The following is a 17480-nucleotide window of genomic DNA, read 5'->3' as shown; positions in this document are numbered from 1 at the left end:
AGAATAGAGTGTCAAACTCCCCCATAATAGTTGAACTTAATCCAATCCTATCCAATCTAATCCAATCCAATCTAAACATAACTAGTTTATTAATTTATTTGTTCTGTTAGATTGGTTATAACCAAACCAATATATTATTTAATAAGGATTGATTAATTTAACCAGTTATTAACTAATCCAACCTTAAAGAAAATGGTGAGATTTTGATGTCTAGAGAAATGACTCAATAAATAGTTTGTGAAAAACGAAAAAACATAAAGAACTGAAAAACATGAAAAACAGAAAGAAAAAAACGAGAATAAAGCAAAAATGGAAAAACGTAAAAAGCAGAAAAAATGGAGAAAACGTAAAAAAACAAATGTAAATAAGAGCACTTAGTTGTGAAAGATTTGTATAATCTACTATGTAGGTCAACTATTCCAGTTTAAAATTTTAATCATTACCCATAAAACCTATAGTTTTCCAAGAATTTGTTGCTTTAATCAAGTTTGACACACCAATTATCATATTTCACATTCAAATTAAAATCAAATTTTCCATTTGAATTAACTAATTATTGTTCAATTTTGAAATACCTTTAAAATTTAGTATGAGAAAAAGAAAAGGAAAATATAAAGCAACACTACAGCCATTTAAATTTGAAAAAAGAAGAAGATATATTTGTTATAACTAAACTGAAATCAACCTCTTTTTTTTATAGGGTGTTCAAACTTGGATTGGGTGGGTTATAGTATAATTTTAACCCAATCCATGTAAGAATTTTTTTTTTAAGATGGGTTGGGTTATAGAATTGCTCGGATGAGAGATAGGAAGGAGACATATATAGAAAGAAGGGGAAAGAGACATATATAGAATTGCTCGGATGAGAGATAGGAAGACGCGAGATCTCGGAAAAGTTAAATGTGTGAAGGATGTGGACCAGAAAGTCCTAGTTGGAGATAAGGATATCAAGGAACGATGGAGGTCCTATTTTGATGACTTATTTAATGGAGATCGCCAACAAGATGTTGGAGATATAAGTATCCATCACGATATGATAAATCATGAATGCCTGCGGAGAATTCAAAAGGGTGAAGTCAAAATGGCATTAAGTAATATGAAGTTGAAGAGAGCAGTAGGACCTGATGGCATCCCTATTGAGATTTGGAGATGTTTGGGAGAAAGAGGAATCGAATGGTTGACGACGTTCTTCAACAAAATTTGGAGAAACAATAAGATGCCATCAGAATGGAGGAAAAGTACCTTAATCCCTTTGTATAAGAACAAAGGCGATGTCCAAGAATGTGCCAACTATCGGGGAATCAAATTAATGAGTCACACTATGAAACTTTGGGAGCGAGTGATTGAACAAAGGCTAAGAAGGACGGTGAAGATCTCGAAAAACCAGTTTGGCTTTATGCCGGGAAGATCAACTATGGAAGCCATCCATCTAATGAGACAATTAATGGAGCACTATCGAAATAAGAAGAAAGACTTGCATATGGTTTTCATTGACTTGGAGAAAGCATATGATAAGGTACCAAGGGAAGTACTTTGGTGGGGGAAAGGCATTTCGCGGAAATATATTGACATTATAAAGGACATGTATGAGGGAGTATGCACGAGTGTACGTACTAGTGTTGGGAAGACTGAAGAGTTTCCTATTACGATTGGAGTGCATCAAGGTTCCGCACTAAGCCCATTTCTTTTTGCCATCGTTATGGATGAACTAACAAGTTCACTTCAAGATGGTATACCATGGTGCATGCTGTTTGCAGATGATATTGTGTTGGTTGATGAGACGAAAGAAGGAGTGGAGATGAAGTTGGAACTATGGAGGCAAACTCTAGAATCTAGAGGCTTTAAGTTGAGTCGAAGTAAGACAGAATATTTGGAGTGTAAGTTTAGCGGCCGTAGGAGTAGGGAGGCAGGGACAATCACCCTAGATGGGAGAGTTGTTCAGGCCTCGGATTGCTTCCGGTATTTAGGATCTATTATCCAAACGGATGGAGAAGTAGATGGAGATGTTGCTCATAGGATTAAAGCTGGTTGGTCGAAGTGGAAGAGTGCTACGGGTTTCCTTTATGATCCCGGCATGCCTCATAGATTGAAGGGAAAATTCTACCGGACGGCAATTAGACCAGCATTGTTATATGGTACGGAGTGTTGGGCAGTGAAACACTGCCACATCCATAAGATGTCGGTGGCGGAGATGCGTATGTTGAGATGGATGTGTGGTCACACGAGAAAGGACCGGGTGCGTAATGAAATAATTAGGACAAAAGTAGGGGTCACATCTATTGAGAATAAAATGAGAGAAAACCGACTAAGGTGGTTTGGCCATGTGAGACGTAGAGCGCTTGATGCGCCGGTTAGGAGAACCGAAGAGTGGCAAAGGGATGTAGTGGTGAGGGGTAGGGGAAGACCTAAGCAAACTTGGAGGAGGGTGATCGAGAGTGATATGAGTTTATTGGGAATTGAGGAAAATATGGTAGTGGATAGGACGGAGTGGAGGGAGCGAATCTGTGTCGCTGACACGACTTGATTTTCATGGTTTTATATGATGGTTCATGTTAGCCGACCCGAATCATTTCGGGACTAAGGCTTTGTTGTTGTTGTTGTTGTTGTTGGGTTGGGTTATAGTGGGTTATGATGGGTTGTATGAATTTTTTAAGTGGATTAGATGGGTTGGGTTATAGTGGGTTGGATGGATTATTGTATATTTTATCATGAATTGTACATAACAATTCAACTCCATATTTTTCATTGAGCTGATTTATTTTTATTTATTTTTGACAAGGTGTTGAGTTTTTTTTTTAAAAGCTTGCTGATTTATTTTTAATGATAATAATAATAATAATAATAATAATAATAATAATAATAATAAGTAAACCTCAAAATCATAGTTAAAGGATAATAAATCAATATATGAATATCAAAATACAGACCGATGAAAAAAAATTAAAAGCCAAATCAATCAATCATTGACGAATCCTGTTCCACGACCACGGATGATCTTGTCTTTTCGAACTCTGAAAAGTAATTAAAATCAAAATTAATTAATAACAAACAAAAACAATGATGAAAAATAAAAAATGTGGGATAAATTATTACCCAGTTCACAGTACATATTCCAATGTTTCGATAGAAAACATAATGAGCTCCTACAACACCATTAGACAAAGGGGGAAAATTCCTTTGAATAAATTTGTTTCTTATTTTGGAATAGATTGGAAGATTTTGGAGTCCCAACAAAACCATCTTCAAAATACTACAAGCCAAAACAAATCCAGCTCAAAATAGCACTTTGGTCTATATATTTTCTTTAATTTTTATAATAAAGGAGTATTATTGCAAAATTGCAGCATAGCATATTTTTGGAAAAAGAAAAAGATAAAGAAACAGTAACAAATACATTTAAAATAGTGAATAGATGGCAAGTCTAGCAGTACCAGAGTTTGAGCAGATTGGAAAAAAAAAAATCGGAGAGCGGAGAAAAAAACTATCGGTATCAAAATACTAACCTTGATGATGGTGGTTCGAGGAGCGACGAGCCGACGAGCGATGAGCGAAGGTTCAAAATACTCAGAAAGCGAAGAAAGAAATTCGACACGGCAGATGACACACGGTGGATATCGGTATCAATGGAGGTGTCGATTCCGACAGTGGCGTCCAACGAGCGAAGACGGTGGTTCGACCAGGAGGCTTTGAGACGGTGGAGGAATTTGAATGGAAGATGTTGGCTATAGTTACGTATTGGATGGGGTATTAGAATTTTCACAGATTTTTTTTTTTTTAAGTTGGGTTGGTGGGTTAATTGGCTGGGTTATTATAACCCAGCCCATGTAAATCAAATAATTTTTTTTTTTTTGTAACTCATCCAACCCATGGAACCCATCTATAACTCATCTATGCATATTTCATGGGCTGGATGGGTGGAGAATGGATGGGTTATAATAATCCATCCATATTTGAACACCCCTTAGTGCAATTATATCAAATATGTACATGTAGAAATTATATTATACTAAAATTTAGAACACCGTATTTTTCTGTTTTTTTTTTCGTTTTCATGTTTCCATTTTTTTATCTTGTCAGTTTTCCACCTAATTCATTTTTTCATGTTTTTTTTGTTCTCCGCATTTTTTTCCGTTTTCACGTTCTCTGTTCTTTTTTTCTGTGTTTTCACGTTTTCTTCTCATTTTTTCTCTAAATTTGATATTATTGAAAAAACTGGATATGAATATACTTAAATAAAATTGATTATATTATTTAATCTAACTAAAATAATAGGTTTGGATGAAATTGATAATTGGATTGGTTGTTATAATCCATCCAAACCAAAACCAATCCAATCCAACTCTAACTCTATAAAGTATCTATAGATTGGTATCTATGGATTGGATTGGTTATTTATAATCCATTCATGGATTCTGTACTTTATTGGATTGGTTTTTACCCAATAATAATAACTATTGATTGATGAGGAATTGATACAATTGTTACTGATGCAATGCTGATTAACAGTTAGCTATATTTGTAACTAACTAATAGCTCACAACTTAACCATGAAACCTGTGTAACAAGGTCTCTTACTGGCAGCTCAATCGTCGACTACAGCTTTTCACCACGAATAGATATTACTAGATGATGGTCGGTAAGGACAAATAATAATAATAGTTAGTGGAATAAGAGGAGAATCAAACTTAATTAATGGGGTAGAAGGTGGAATCAATATTCTTATAGGAATAACAATGTGATTCCCATTAATTTTTATTTTTGGTTTAACCAAACAATGAGAATTAATGAGAATGTGAATTAATAATTTTCATTCCACTCTCTTAATACCTTTCATAGATTATTTATAGGGCTGTAGCCACTCATAAGCTGTTCGGTGTTCGGTTCGATAAAAGCTGGATCATATTCGGCTCGATTTATAAATGAACCAATCTTAAGAACTGATGCACGTTTTACATATACGTACATGTGAAAGCATGTGTGCCTAGAGTATCGTTCCCACGAGGATGGTGATTATAAATATTAATCTCTTTGCTTACTATCTATTATTTAAACAATCAAAAGGTAGAGTTTGTTGGACAACCAAGTTAAGACTTAAGCAAGAAATGAAATGAAAATTATACAAATTAGGTGAGAGATTGCTTATATTGAAAGAAATAAAGGCTTCTAGCTTCACTTAACCTCTTTGCTTGGTAATAACACTTAACCCCTTTTAAGTTGTTTTATCCTTTTTAAGATGACGATTTTTTTTATTAACTAATAAATTCTCGAGATTGGCTCTAAACTCTCGATTAGTTATTTTCTCTTGGTCCGGCTCAAGTAATTAATCTAGAGAAGCATTAAGTTTTATTAATCTAAACCTTTTTAACCTACTTTACCTTGGTTCGACTAAAGTGATCACTTAAGATTCAAGGAAAACCGCTCGAGTAATTAGTTCTAAACTTTCGATTAATTACTTTCCCTTGGGCCTGATCAAGTAATTAATCCAAAGAAGCATTAAGTTTTCTTAGTTCCAAACCTTCGATTTATTACTTTCCCTTGGTCCGGCTCAAGTAATAAATCTAAGATTTGTAATAAGATTCATGAAAAACCTTGGAACCAATAAGCCACACTAAATGGTCATTAGATCCAACTTATTAATTTCGATTAATCAATTTAATCACGGTCAATATAAACGATTAATTATATTCATGTAGGAATTTGGTCCATCTCCTACAAGCATTAAGAATCATAAGTTAGTTCTAAAAAAGGATAAACATAGCTTAAATAGGTTAAACGTAATTACCACATAATTAAGGTTAAGATTCACTTTTAGCCTTAGTTAATGGGGTTTTAGCCCATGAGTAGATTAAAACACATCGTAGAAAGATAGATAATGGAGTTCATAGTAATAAAAGAAATTGAAGTTTAGAAGAAACCGTAATGACGATTGTCGAACGAACTTCTTCGGTAACTTAAAACTTACTTTTATTGGATGAACTCTTGCACAAACAACACTTTGAGAACAATAACAACAATTACAACAACACAAACAACTGATTCTTAAAGAGAAGAATCAGCAAAATAACATTATAGAGAGAGAAATTTAGTCTAAGCTTAGTGTGTCTTCAAGGCATTTATCTTTTATCTGAACTAATCAAGTTAAATAAAAGAAATCCCGAAGTTTATTTAAGTAATCATAAAGTGTTCATACAAACATGAAGTGAGACAGAACTTTATAATAAAACCGATAAACTTAAAACAACCCCAAGTTAAGTAATATATTTATGGGATTAACATAATACTGTTGAGACTTGCATGTAACAATGTCTTCTGTTGTGAACAGAGAGTTGATCTCATAAGTTTTAGATATGGAGATATCTATACAGTTACGTGGATCCAGTGAAAGAGTTCATTAGGATTGGGGACTCACAAGCATTAAGAATCATAAGTTAGTTCTAAAAAAGGATAAACATAGCTTAAATAGGTTAAACGTAATTACCACATAATTAAGGTTAAGATCCGCTTTTAGCCTTAGTTAAGGGGGTTTTAGCCCATGAGTAGATTAAAACACACCGTAGAAAGATAGATAATGGAGTTCATAGTAATAAAAGAAATTGAAGTTTAGAAGAAACTGTAATAACGATTGCCAAACGAACTTCTTCGGTAACTTAAAACTTACTTTTATTGGATGAACTCTTGCACAAACAACATTTTGAGAACAATAACAACAATTACAACAACACAAACAACTGATTCTTAAAGAGAAGAATCAACAAAATAACATTATAGAGAAAGAAATTTAGTCTAAGCTTAGTGTGTCTTCAAATGGCTCCCAATATCTCCTTTTATAGTAAAAGGATACAAATGCTTCCAAAGACCAAGTCTCCTTATGTCCCATAACTCCTTAATCTTCCATACTCAGCTTTAAAGAGGGTGGTGGAAGACTTTGACAATTTAGGAGTTCAAATGAGTAAAGGTGGGAAAGGAATCATAGGCTTCAACATGTTCATCAAATTGGGATAATTTTCTGGGTCTGTTACACTTTGAATTTGGAGATGATTATTGTTAGTCATTTGTATATCTTTCTCTTAGCTTTCCAATGCATTTTGAATCGCCTCAATTTGAGTCCATATGAGGGAGATACGATGAAAATACGAAAATATGTCAAATTTGTCCTAGTGTGAACAGTTAGACATGTATTACTGCCAGCTCCATCTCGATGAGATGCATACGAAAAATCACTAAAAACTCAATTTTCACTCCATTTTACTCCCGAGTTCTTGCCTTAAGCCCCGACTTTGGTTATTTGTGCCGAAAACCTTGCGAAAGTGCCTGAAAAACACACAAAATGACTTAGATACATAAATTGATGAAAATATAAGAAACTATCATTAAAATTTATTAAAATGGTGCAAAATAATTAGTAATTAAATACGAAAATGCTATAAATTACGACGATAACAAGCATGGCGAAGCTTAGATCGAAAGCTCGTGAGTAAGCTCGATTATAGATTCATGAACAAGCTCGATTATAATGTTCATGAACACGCTTGTGAGAAATCGTGGTTCAATTTTTCTTTAATAATAATGTTTCTATAAAGAAAAAAAATGTAAAAAAACTTATTTTTGCGTAAACTAAAACTATGTAGATTTGTGTTAAAAAAAATTTCAAATCAGTACATTTAAGGGAAAAGTACAAGAATAAACTATGTGGTTTATGTCATTTTAAAACATAAACTATGTGGTTTAGGTCATTTTCAAATATAAATTATGTGGTTTAAAACTCGACAAACATAATTCAAACTGACTAACAATATTAAAAATTTCAAAGGTAAAAGAGTTATTTTGGTCATTATATTTATTATTTTATAAATTAACCACTTATTATCTAATTATCACTAACAAATCTCAAACAAGAACCGAAGTTCAAACTCACCATCTTCTCCTTCTCTCACAACTGTCTTATTTCTCTTGTCAACCAATAATGGTAGAATCGTCTCCCATTCTGATTTAGGTTTCTTCGTTTCAACAGAGATGCAATTGAAGATATTTAAGGATCAAAAGAGAGTTGATTTCGTCAATAACGATGTTTGGGCCTTGAAATTTTAGGGTGACGATGAGTATAGAAAATTTGTGAGTCAATTTCAAGATTGTCTGTATGAAAATTTATATGGGCTCGCGGATTACCGATGTTGGTGTTACTTATGATGGAATTGGATATTGGGGACAACTGATACATATTTGATCCTAATTTGCATTCTGTTTACTGATAAAGATGGAAAAACTAAGAGTTGATTTGGTGGTAGAATGGTAAATAAGATTCTGCCGGTTCCGCGATTACTGAAGCTTACTCCTTTGGATTCACATTTGGCTGGTGTCAACCATTATTGAGGGCTCTCTGCTATTTGTGATAATTTTCTGTACCTTTATATTATTTTCCCTTTTCTGTACCGTTATATTAGATGCTTTTCTTTCTGTGGTTGACACCTGGTTGTAAAGGCTGTTATTTCCTTTTGTCCTGTTTTGCTTTTGAGCTTTATAACCTGTAATAGCAGCTTTGTGCAACTAGGGAAGAATAAACAATCATTTTGGTGATATATTTTCATTCCTCTGATATTCCTCAATATTGAAATCATTTGTTGCTCTTTCACTCATTATGGTATCAGAGCACCAGGTCAATATGAGCGGAAAAAGAGACTGATTTTTTCACCATTATTTTCCATCTCCTTCTAAAGCTTCCATCTTTTTCTCTTTTCTTTAAAGTCTCCATCTTTCTTCTTCAAATTAAAAGCTATCTCCTTTATTCCCATGCTGTTCTCTCTAATATTATTTTTGCCTGAGAACTGTTTGATATTTGTTCTCAATGGCAAATGGAACAAAAATCACCTACCAGGATATGCTTAATCCTCTATTTCTTCACCCCTCAGATTGCACAACCTTCATTATAGTGGATAAACTTCAAGGTTCCTCAGATTGCAGATCGTGGTGAAGAAACATGGAGATCAATTTGTTGTCAAAACGCAAGCTTGGATCATTACAGGAGGAGTTACTATATCTACTGATGATGAAGCCAAAGTTGAGATGTGGGACACCTACAAAAATATGGTAATCACATGGTTAACTCATAATATCTCTCCTACCATCAAGAAATCTGTGATGTTCATGAACTCAACTAAAGATATCTGGCTTAACTTAGAAAAACGTTTTCAACTCACAAATGGATCTAGAAAAGATAAGTTGAGCAAAGCATTATTTGATGAAAAACAGAATGAAATAAGCATTAATGAATACTATACTGCCATGAGAACACTATGGGAAGAACTTGATTCTTTAAATCTGTTGCCTGCTGTAACTGAGCAATCAGATGAAGTTAAAACCTTGCTTAGGACCATTGATACTCAGAGAGAGGAAGCCAAGCCGTTTCAGTTCCTCAATGGTCTAAATGACACATTTAATGCTCAAATGAGCCATTTTTTTGCTGCAAAGTCCATTACCTTCTGTGGAAAACTGCATCAGCAACTTTGCAGCAAGAGGAGGCTTAGAGAGGTGCTAAACTCAGTGAAATTTGATGGTGATTCATCAGCCATGTACAACAGAAATACATCTGATAAGTCTCAAGTTTGTACTGCATGTGGAGGAAAAGGCCATTCAACAGATAGGTGTTGGACTATTGTTGGCTATCCTAAGTGGCATTCAAAGCATAAGGGTAAAAATAAATCCCCAAATTCTTAAAAAACTGGAGCAAGGTGGAATTCTGTACCAACATACTCCAAGAATGCACAGTCTTCGAATTTATTTAAGACTGCAGCTAATGTTCAAATTGGAAACACTTCAGAAGGTTCATGATTGTTGTTCACACCACAACAGTTGGAACAACTAGCAAAACTGATGCCTCAGTTACAGGCAACAGAAGGGTTCGGAAACTGATGACGAGATAGATACTCATTTCTCAGGGATGATATCTTGTCACTTTGCTACAGAATTCTCTTGGGAGTGGATTGTTGATTCTAGGGCCTCCGATCATATGACACCACATCTGCAGAGTCTCATTCAGCCATCTGTGACAGTGAATGTCCATGCGATCAACCTACCTAATGGAAACACTACAATTATTTCACATATAGGAGATGCAATTCTTCCTACTGGCATAAGGTTGAAGAATGTGTTGTGTGTGCCACACTTCAAACACAACCTTCTATCTATGCAAAAACTGATCAAGGACAGCAATTGTGAGGTAATTTTTCACCCATCTCATTGTTTGATTGTGAATTGTTCTACTAAGAAACTTGTGGGAATTGGAAAAGCATCTAATATAACGGTATAAAAAAGGAAAAATAACATAAAGGTACTGAAAATTATCACAAATAGCAGAGAGCCCTCAATAGCAATAAATTCCATGGTAGTCATTTCTCATGAGTAAGAATACCAATTTGTGTTTTCTGCAACTTCTATGTTTGTTGAAGCATTTTCTATTATTTTATACTTGCTTTGTGTTTGATTCTTGTGTGCTAACGTCTGAATTAGTATTTTACAGCTGAAGTTATGGTGTTAAAACGTGTTCAGGAATGGAAATAGAGATACCTAAATCGGAGTCCGAGACGATTTTACTATTGTTGGTTAATGAGAGAAAGGGGAGAGATGTGAGAGGAGGAGAAAATCGTGAGTTTGAATTTTGGTTTTTGTTTTCGAGTTTGTTTGTGATAATTAGATAATAAAAAGTTAATTTATAAAATAAATAAATATAAATACCGAAATAACTCTTTTCCCTTCGACTTTGACTGTCATTTGATTTTTTTTAACACGATTATTTATGTTTGAAGATGACCTAACCCACACGGTTTATTTTTGTACTTTTTCCTACATTTAATGAACATAATTAATGAGTTCGTGAGCTTCATGAACGGAATTAACGAGATGGTCACGAGTAAAGCTCATGAACAAGGTTGCGAACAGCCCACGAACAGAATGTTGAACCCGAAATCAAGCTCGTTAATTTTCTGACGAGCAGACCAAAGCTGGACTAGGCTTATTACAACCCTAATTATTTAAAATACTAATGTGGTATTTCAGTGGAAGGAAACTTATCCCAATAGATGAATGAGTACAGAGGTGAAGATAAAGTTGGATGAGTGTATACAATAAGAACAGTAGAGACAAATGGGAGATTGAGGCACTTCAAATAATGAAATCGTAATAGTGTTTTTTCAATACAAAAATTGCGGATTTTGTGGCTTTAAATGCAGTCATCACTTAAGCAATACAACCTTAGCTTTCTCAAAAGGAGGACAGTGTTCTTGACTTTTGTTGCTAAACAGAAACCAAGCTAGCTAGTGCTCTTCTTCTTCTCAATTTTCAAGCTTTACACTGTAACTGCTTATTATGACGTACTACAATAATATTGAACCCTATCCTTAAAATGAAGTTTCTTGTTTCATCATCTGACTTCCATTAATATCAATCCTATCTATCATAAAGATGAAATTTCTTATAATCCCATTTGTTGATAAATTTAGATAATTTTACTCTATAAAACAAATGATTGCCTCAGGCATTGGTAGATCCAGAGGGGGCAGGGTGCAGCCGTCCTACTCTGCCTTGATGGTACGTTACAGTGAAAGGGTCATTTCTTTTTCTCGTGCTTGATATTTTGTTAGCTTTTTAACTTCTGGGAAATGATATGTTGATTATCTGAATTTATTTAAAATGATATATTGGCTCCTTAAAATTTCTTATAGTCAGGGGCGGAGCCAGGGGGCGAGGAGGGTCAACCGATCCTACGGTCCCACCGGAAACCTCCTGAGAGGGGGTTTTAACTCTGGCTCTGCCAGAGAGCCGCCATGGCTAGAGCCCCTCCCTCCAGCCATGATGGCGAAGAAGAAGAACTACTGTTCTTCTTCTTCGTTTCCTTTCCTGAGGATGGAAAGGGCATTTTAGCCATTTCCATCTTTTATTTTTCTAAACCTAGAATGCCAAAATGACTAAAATGTCCTTTCCATCTTCACGGAATGAAAAAGAGAGGCACAACTCTCTTTTTCTATTCGCACACATTAGAGAAAAAGAAAAAGAGAGTTGTGCACACCAGGGTCGGCCCTGGGCTATGAAACGATGGATGCCCGTCCAGGGTCCAGAACGCTTAGGAGCTCAAAAAAATATTTTTATAGTGTAGATATAAATATAGAAATGAATATGTAACATTAGTTGGTTGAGTTGGTATGATGAATTGCCTAATGATTTTATTTTAACTTGAGGTTGGAGGTTCGAACCTCCTTCTTCACATTCTTAATTACTTTCAAATATATTTTTTCTCTCCCACCTTATTTTATCGCTATTAAATATATACTTTTTCTATTTATTTATTCTCATGAATTATTATTATAATTTTCATGTGTCCTTAAATCTAAATTATCAATAAAAAAATAACCATTTAATTTTTTTCCATCATTATTATTATTATTATCCAATTTCATTTTTTTTTTCTTAAATTTAAATGTCAATTCATTTCAATATATATATATATATATATGAAAAATAATATACTTATTTACTTCTTGTAATTTTACATGACACAGATACTTGTTATTTTGGTACACAAATAATTGTAGTTAGTATACTCGTTACTACTGCAATACTAATTTACGAGTTGGTGCAATTTCAAGCCTAGTTGATTAAAAATGATTTTTTTCCATTAATATAAAATGCGTAACTTCAAACCATATTGAGTGACCAGAACGATGGAAGTTGGAGCGAGGATTAAACCAGAAATTACACATAAAGACCTAATTTTCATCAATTAAGCTTGAAACTGTATCAATTGATAAACGTTAGGCTTAAAATTGCACTATTTTGTACATTAATGCTAATTGCTCTCTCCTAATAACCATATGACTAAATTTGTACTTTATTCCTTGTATTAATCAAATCATCCAGCCTCCAGCTAAAAAAAAAGTAGAATGTATATATAAGGGGTCCATATTTATCATCTCGCCCCGGGCCTCTAAAAGGTCAGGAACAGCCCTAGTGCACACAAAAGGAGGACTATCAATTATTTGGAAAATTTTCCAAATCACACCAATTCTTTTTTTCAAATTTCAATTGCTCAACCCAATTGTTTTATCTTCTCACTCAATTCAATATCCAATTTTCAAGTAAGTGTTTTATTTTCATTCTTTACTTTATTTCTAGGTTTAGGTTTATGATTTCTAAATTAGGAATTGCTAAATTAGGGATTATTCATATGTTGTTTACTTAGAGATTCTAATTTAGGGTGTTTAATTTATGAATTCTAAATTAGGAATTTCTAATTTAGGATTTAATTTAGAAAATCTAATTTAGGGTTTAATTTAGGAAATCTAATTTACGATTTCTAATTTAGGGGATTATTTACTTTGTTTGGGATTAATTTAGTTGATTTGTTTTTATTAGGAACAATATGCATAGATTTTTTAAAACGATTGACAAATGTCAAAATATTGAGTCTTCATCAAATAGTGAGAAGAGACAATGTGTGGAAATATCAGATGATGATATTATTGTTGATCCCAGAATTAGAAAAGAAATAGATGTATGACAACAACATTCAAGATGAATTAAGGCGACGTTACTTGTTAAAATGCCCCTATCAATCAAAAGGCCATATATTTCATCGAACTAATTTTTCTGGAGTTCAAAGGAGTTTTCAAACAAGTTGGTTTGATATGTTTCCATGGTTAGAGTACAGTGTATCCAAAGATGCTTCTTTTTGTTTGTATTGTTATCTATTTGGTAGAGAAAATAGGTCTAGGGATAAAGCATTTACAGAAATTGGTTTTAAAAATTGGAAGAAAGCTTTAGAAATTTTTAAAGATCATTCAGGTGGTATGTCCAGTCCCCACAAATATGCTACAGACCGGATTGATGGATATCAAAATCAAAGGCTGAATATTGATTATATGTTGACAAAGTTAAAAGAAACGAATGCGGTTGCTTATCATACTCGTGTCACAGCAGTTGTAAAAATTGTTCGTATACTTTTACATCAGGGTTTGGCTTTTCGTGGACATGATGAATCAGAAGAATCATTGGAATGAGATAACTTTCTTGAGCTTCTCACATTTTATTGCAATGAATGTGAATAAGTGAATAGGATGATGAACTTAAATGCTCCAAAAAATAATCAAATGACTTCTCATCATATCGAGAAGGACGTAATTAGGGCTTGTGCATCAGAAACGATCAAAGTTATTTTGAATGAGCTTGGTGGGAAGTTGTTTTCTCTTTTGATTGATGAGTCTCGTGATAGTTCTATGAAAGATCAAATGTCTGTTGTTATAAGATTCGTGAATGTACGTGGTGAGGTTCTTGAACAGTTTATTGAGGTTGTACATGTTAGTGACACTTCTGCACAGTCTTTGAAGGGACATATTGGTTCTTTTGGGGTTGTACATGTTAGTGACACTTCTGCATCAATTGTCTCTCTATATACTTAGAGGTCAATGCTATGATGAAGCTTCTAATATGAGAGGCTTCATGGACTAAAAACACTCATTTTGAATGAAAATAAGCATGCACATTATGTTCATTGTTTTACTCACCAATTTCAGTTAGTGGTTGTTGTTGTTGCAGATCATAACATGTTGATATGTGACTTTTTTACTTATTTGTCTATGATTGTGAACACTGTTGGAGCTTCATGTGAAAGGAAAGATGCTCTTCTTCAATCACAACATGATAAAGTAGTGCAGTCTTTAGAAAATGGAGATATTTCTACAGGAAAAGGCAAACATCAAGAAACAAGTTTAGCTTGGCCAGGAGATACCAGATAGCGTTCTCACTATACTACAGTTTCACGTCTTCTTAGTATGTGGAGTTCAGTGATAGAGGTGTTTCATGTTGTATATGCTAATGCAACTGATTACAAGGCTTCAAGCAGTATGTATGGTTTGATAAGCAAAATGAAAACTTATGAATTTTGTTTCATGGTTCATTTAATGAAACACATGAATATCTTTTATAGTGTTTTGTCTTCAAATAACTATGCCACTATTGATGCAGCCGCAGGTGAAAGTCTATTCCGAAAATGCCTAGATGATGCATACGCACTCATCCAATAACTATCCGAAAGGACTTGCCATTGGCCAGATGAATGATTCTCCGAGGTAAGGGCAGGTATGTATATGTTTGATGCACCACCCCAATCATCTCCTAACCTTGATGAGCTTAATAAGAAAATGGATTTATTGATGGCTAATTTCAGTATGGATAACCAACCCGGAAATCAATTCATGGGAGAAACGGTAAATTTCGTTGGTAACTCTTATCGACAAAATAATTCATACTCAAATTCGTATAATCATGGGTGGAAGAATCACCCAAATTTTTCATGGAGCAACAATCAAAACACTTTAAAACCACATGCTCCTAATCATCCTAGACCTCCACCCGGTTTTAACCCACAATAAAAGAGAGAACTCGACCCGTTAGATACCATTGTTAAGACCCTTGGTAGAATTGGAAATAGGTTAAACGGTTTAAAAGAATGGGGTCGACATCAAGACACATTCACTAGGGGTTTGGAAACAAATATTAATCAAGTCACAAAAACCTCAACAGAATGCCCTAGGGATCCTTACCGAGTGACATCGAAACCAACCCTCGAGAGCATGTCAAAGCCATTACACTCCGCAATAGTAAGGAAATCGCTCAGCCATCCACCTCCAAGGATAAAGGTATAGTACAACCCGAGGAAAGCACACCTGACTCTCCACCTAAACTTTTTGCGGATCCCCTCGTGCAACCATATAAAGCTAAAATTCCATTTCCGCAAAGGTTGCATAAGGAGAAACAAGAAAAGCAATTTTCTAAATTCTTGGATATCTTTAAAAAGCTACACATTTACATTCCGTTCGCGGAAGCTTTGGAAAATATGCTCGTTTATGCCAAGTTTTTAAAAGATATTTTGTCTAAGAAAAGGAAATTGGGAGAAAATGAAACCGTTAAGTTAACCGAAGATTGTTCAGCTATCCTGTTAAGAAAATTACTACAAAAGCTAAAAGATCCGGAAAGTTTTTCTATCCCGTGTATCGGGAGTCTAACCTTTGAAAGGGCTTTTATGCGATCTTGGTGCAAGCATCAATCTAATTCCCTTAAGCATCTTTCAAAGGCTAGGCTTAGGCGAACCTAAACCCACAAATGTTTCACTTCAACTCACCGACCAATCCTTGGCTTTCCCAAAGGGAATATAATTGAAGATGTTCTAGTTAAAGTAGACAACTTTATCTTCCCTATAGATTTTATTGTGCTAGATATGGAAGAAGATGCACGAGTACCGATCATCCTTGGTCGACCATTCTTAGCCACATGTAGAACTTTGATTGATATTGAGCAAGGTAAACTCATTTTACATCTACAAGATGAGGAAGTTATCTTCAATGTTTTTTATTCCCTAAAATACCTTATATCACATGATTATTGCAATTTGATTGATGTTACTGATATAGCGGTTGATGAGGTGTTCCAGGAGAACCTTTATGAAGACCCTCTTTATATGGTCGTTGTCAATGGCCTTGGCCTAAATCCAGATGAACTAATTGTAGATCGAGAAGCACAAACCATTGTGGAGACCCTAAATGAAGATGTTCAAAAGTGTTTATGGGTCAAGGGTTACTATGAAAAACTCGAGCTACCACCGAAAGGAAGGCCTAAGATGTCTTTGGGGGAGCCCATATTCTCGATCTTAAACCTCTTCCTAATCATTTAAAATATGTGTTTTTGGGTGATGATTCAACCTTACCGGTTATTATTTCTTCTTCTTTGATAGTGTATATGGAGGCCTAACTTGTAGATTTGTTAAAAGAGCACAAAAGGGCATTCAGATGGTCTCTAGCGGACATAAAGGGGATTAGTCCTTCTTTGTGTACTCATAAAATCTTCATGGAAGAAGAAGTCAAACTCGTCATCCAACCACAAAGGCGATTCAATCCGAGCATGAAGGAAGTCATGAAAAACGAAGTGATCAAATTGCTTGATGCAGGTATAATCTACCCCATCTCTGATAGCCCATGGGTAAGTCCCGTGCAAGTCATTCCCAAGAAAGGTGGGATAACCGTGCAACCTAATGAGAAAGATGAAATGATTCCAGTAAGAAAGATCGTCGGGTGGAGAATGTGTATTGATTATAGGAAACTAAATGATGCCATCCAGAAGGATCATTTTCCATTACCTTTTATTGATCAAATGCTTGAACAACTTGCAGGTAAAGCGTTTATGTGTAATTTGGATGGTTTTTTAGGATATATGCAAATAACTGTTGACCCGAACGACCAAGAAAAAACCACATTTACTTGCCCTTACGGCACATTTGCTTATAGACATGTGCCTTTGGATTATGTAATGCACCCATAACTTTTCAAAGGTCTATGATGGCAATCTTCGATGATATAGTTGAAGACTGTATGGAAATCTTCATGGACGATTTCTCCATCTTTGGCTCATCGTTTGAAAATTGCCTATACAACTTGGAAAAG

The 17480-nt window shown here is 34.5% G+C and overlaps 1 long non-coding RNA gene across 1 annotated transcript; it reads right to left on the bottom strand.

Moving 5' to 3' along the window:
• Positions 1-2833: 2833 nt before the first annotated feature.
• Positions 2834-3852, bottom strand: LOC136210496 (uncharacterized). Its single transcript, XR_010678096.1, has 3 exons — positions 3504-3852; positions 3094-3250; positions 2834-3011 (listed from the first exon to the last, which is right to left on the bottom strand). It is a non-coding gene; the product is annotated as an uncharacterized lncRNA (long non-coding RNA).
• Positions 3853-17480: the final 13628 nt, after the last annotated feature.

Source organism: Euphorbia lathyris, chromosome 1, assembly GCF_963576675.1.
Source record: "Euphorbia lathyris chromosome 1, ddEupLath1.1, whole genome shotgun sequence".
NCBI lineage: Eukaryota > Viridiplantae > Streptophyta > Magnoliopsida > Malpighiales > Euphorbiaceae > Euphorbia > Euphorbia lathyris.
Note: the sequence above shows the minus strand (reverse complement) of the source record. Positions and strands in the feature narration are given on the sequence as shown.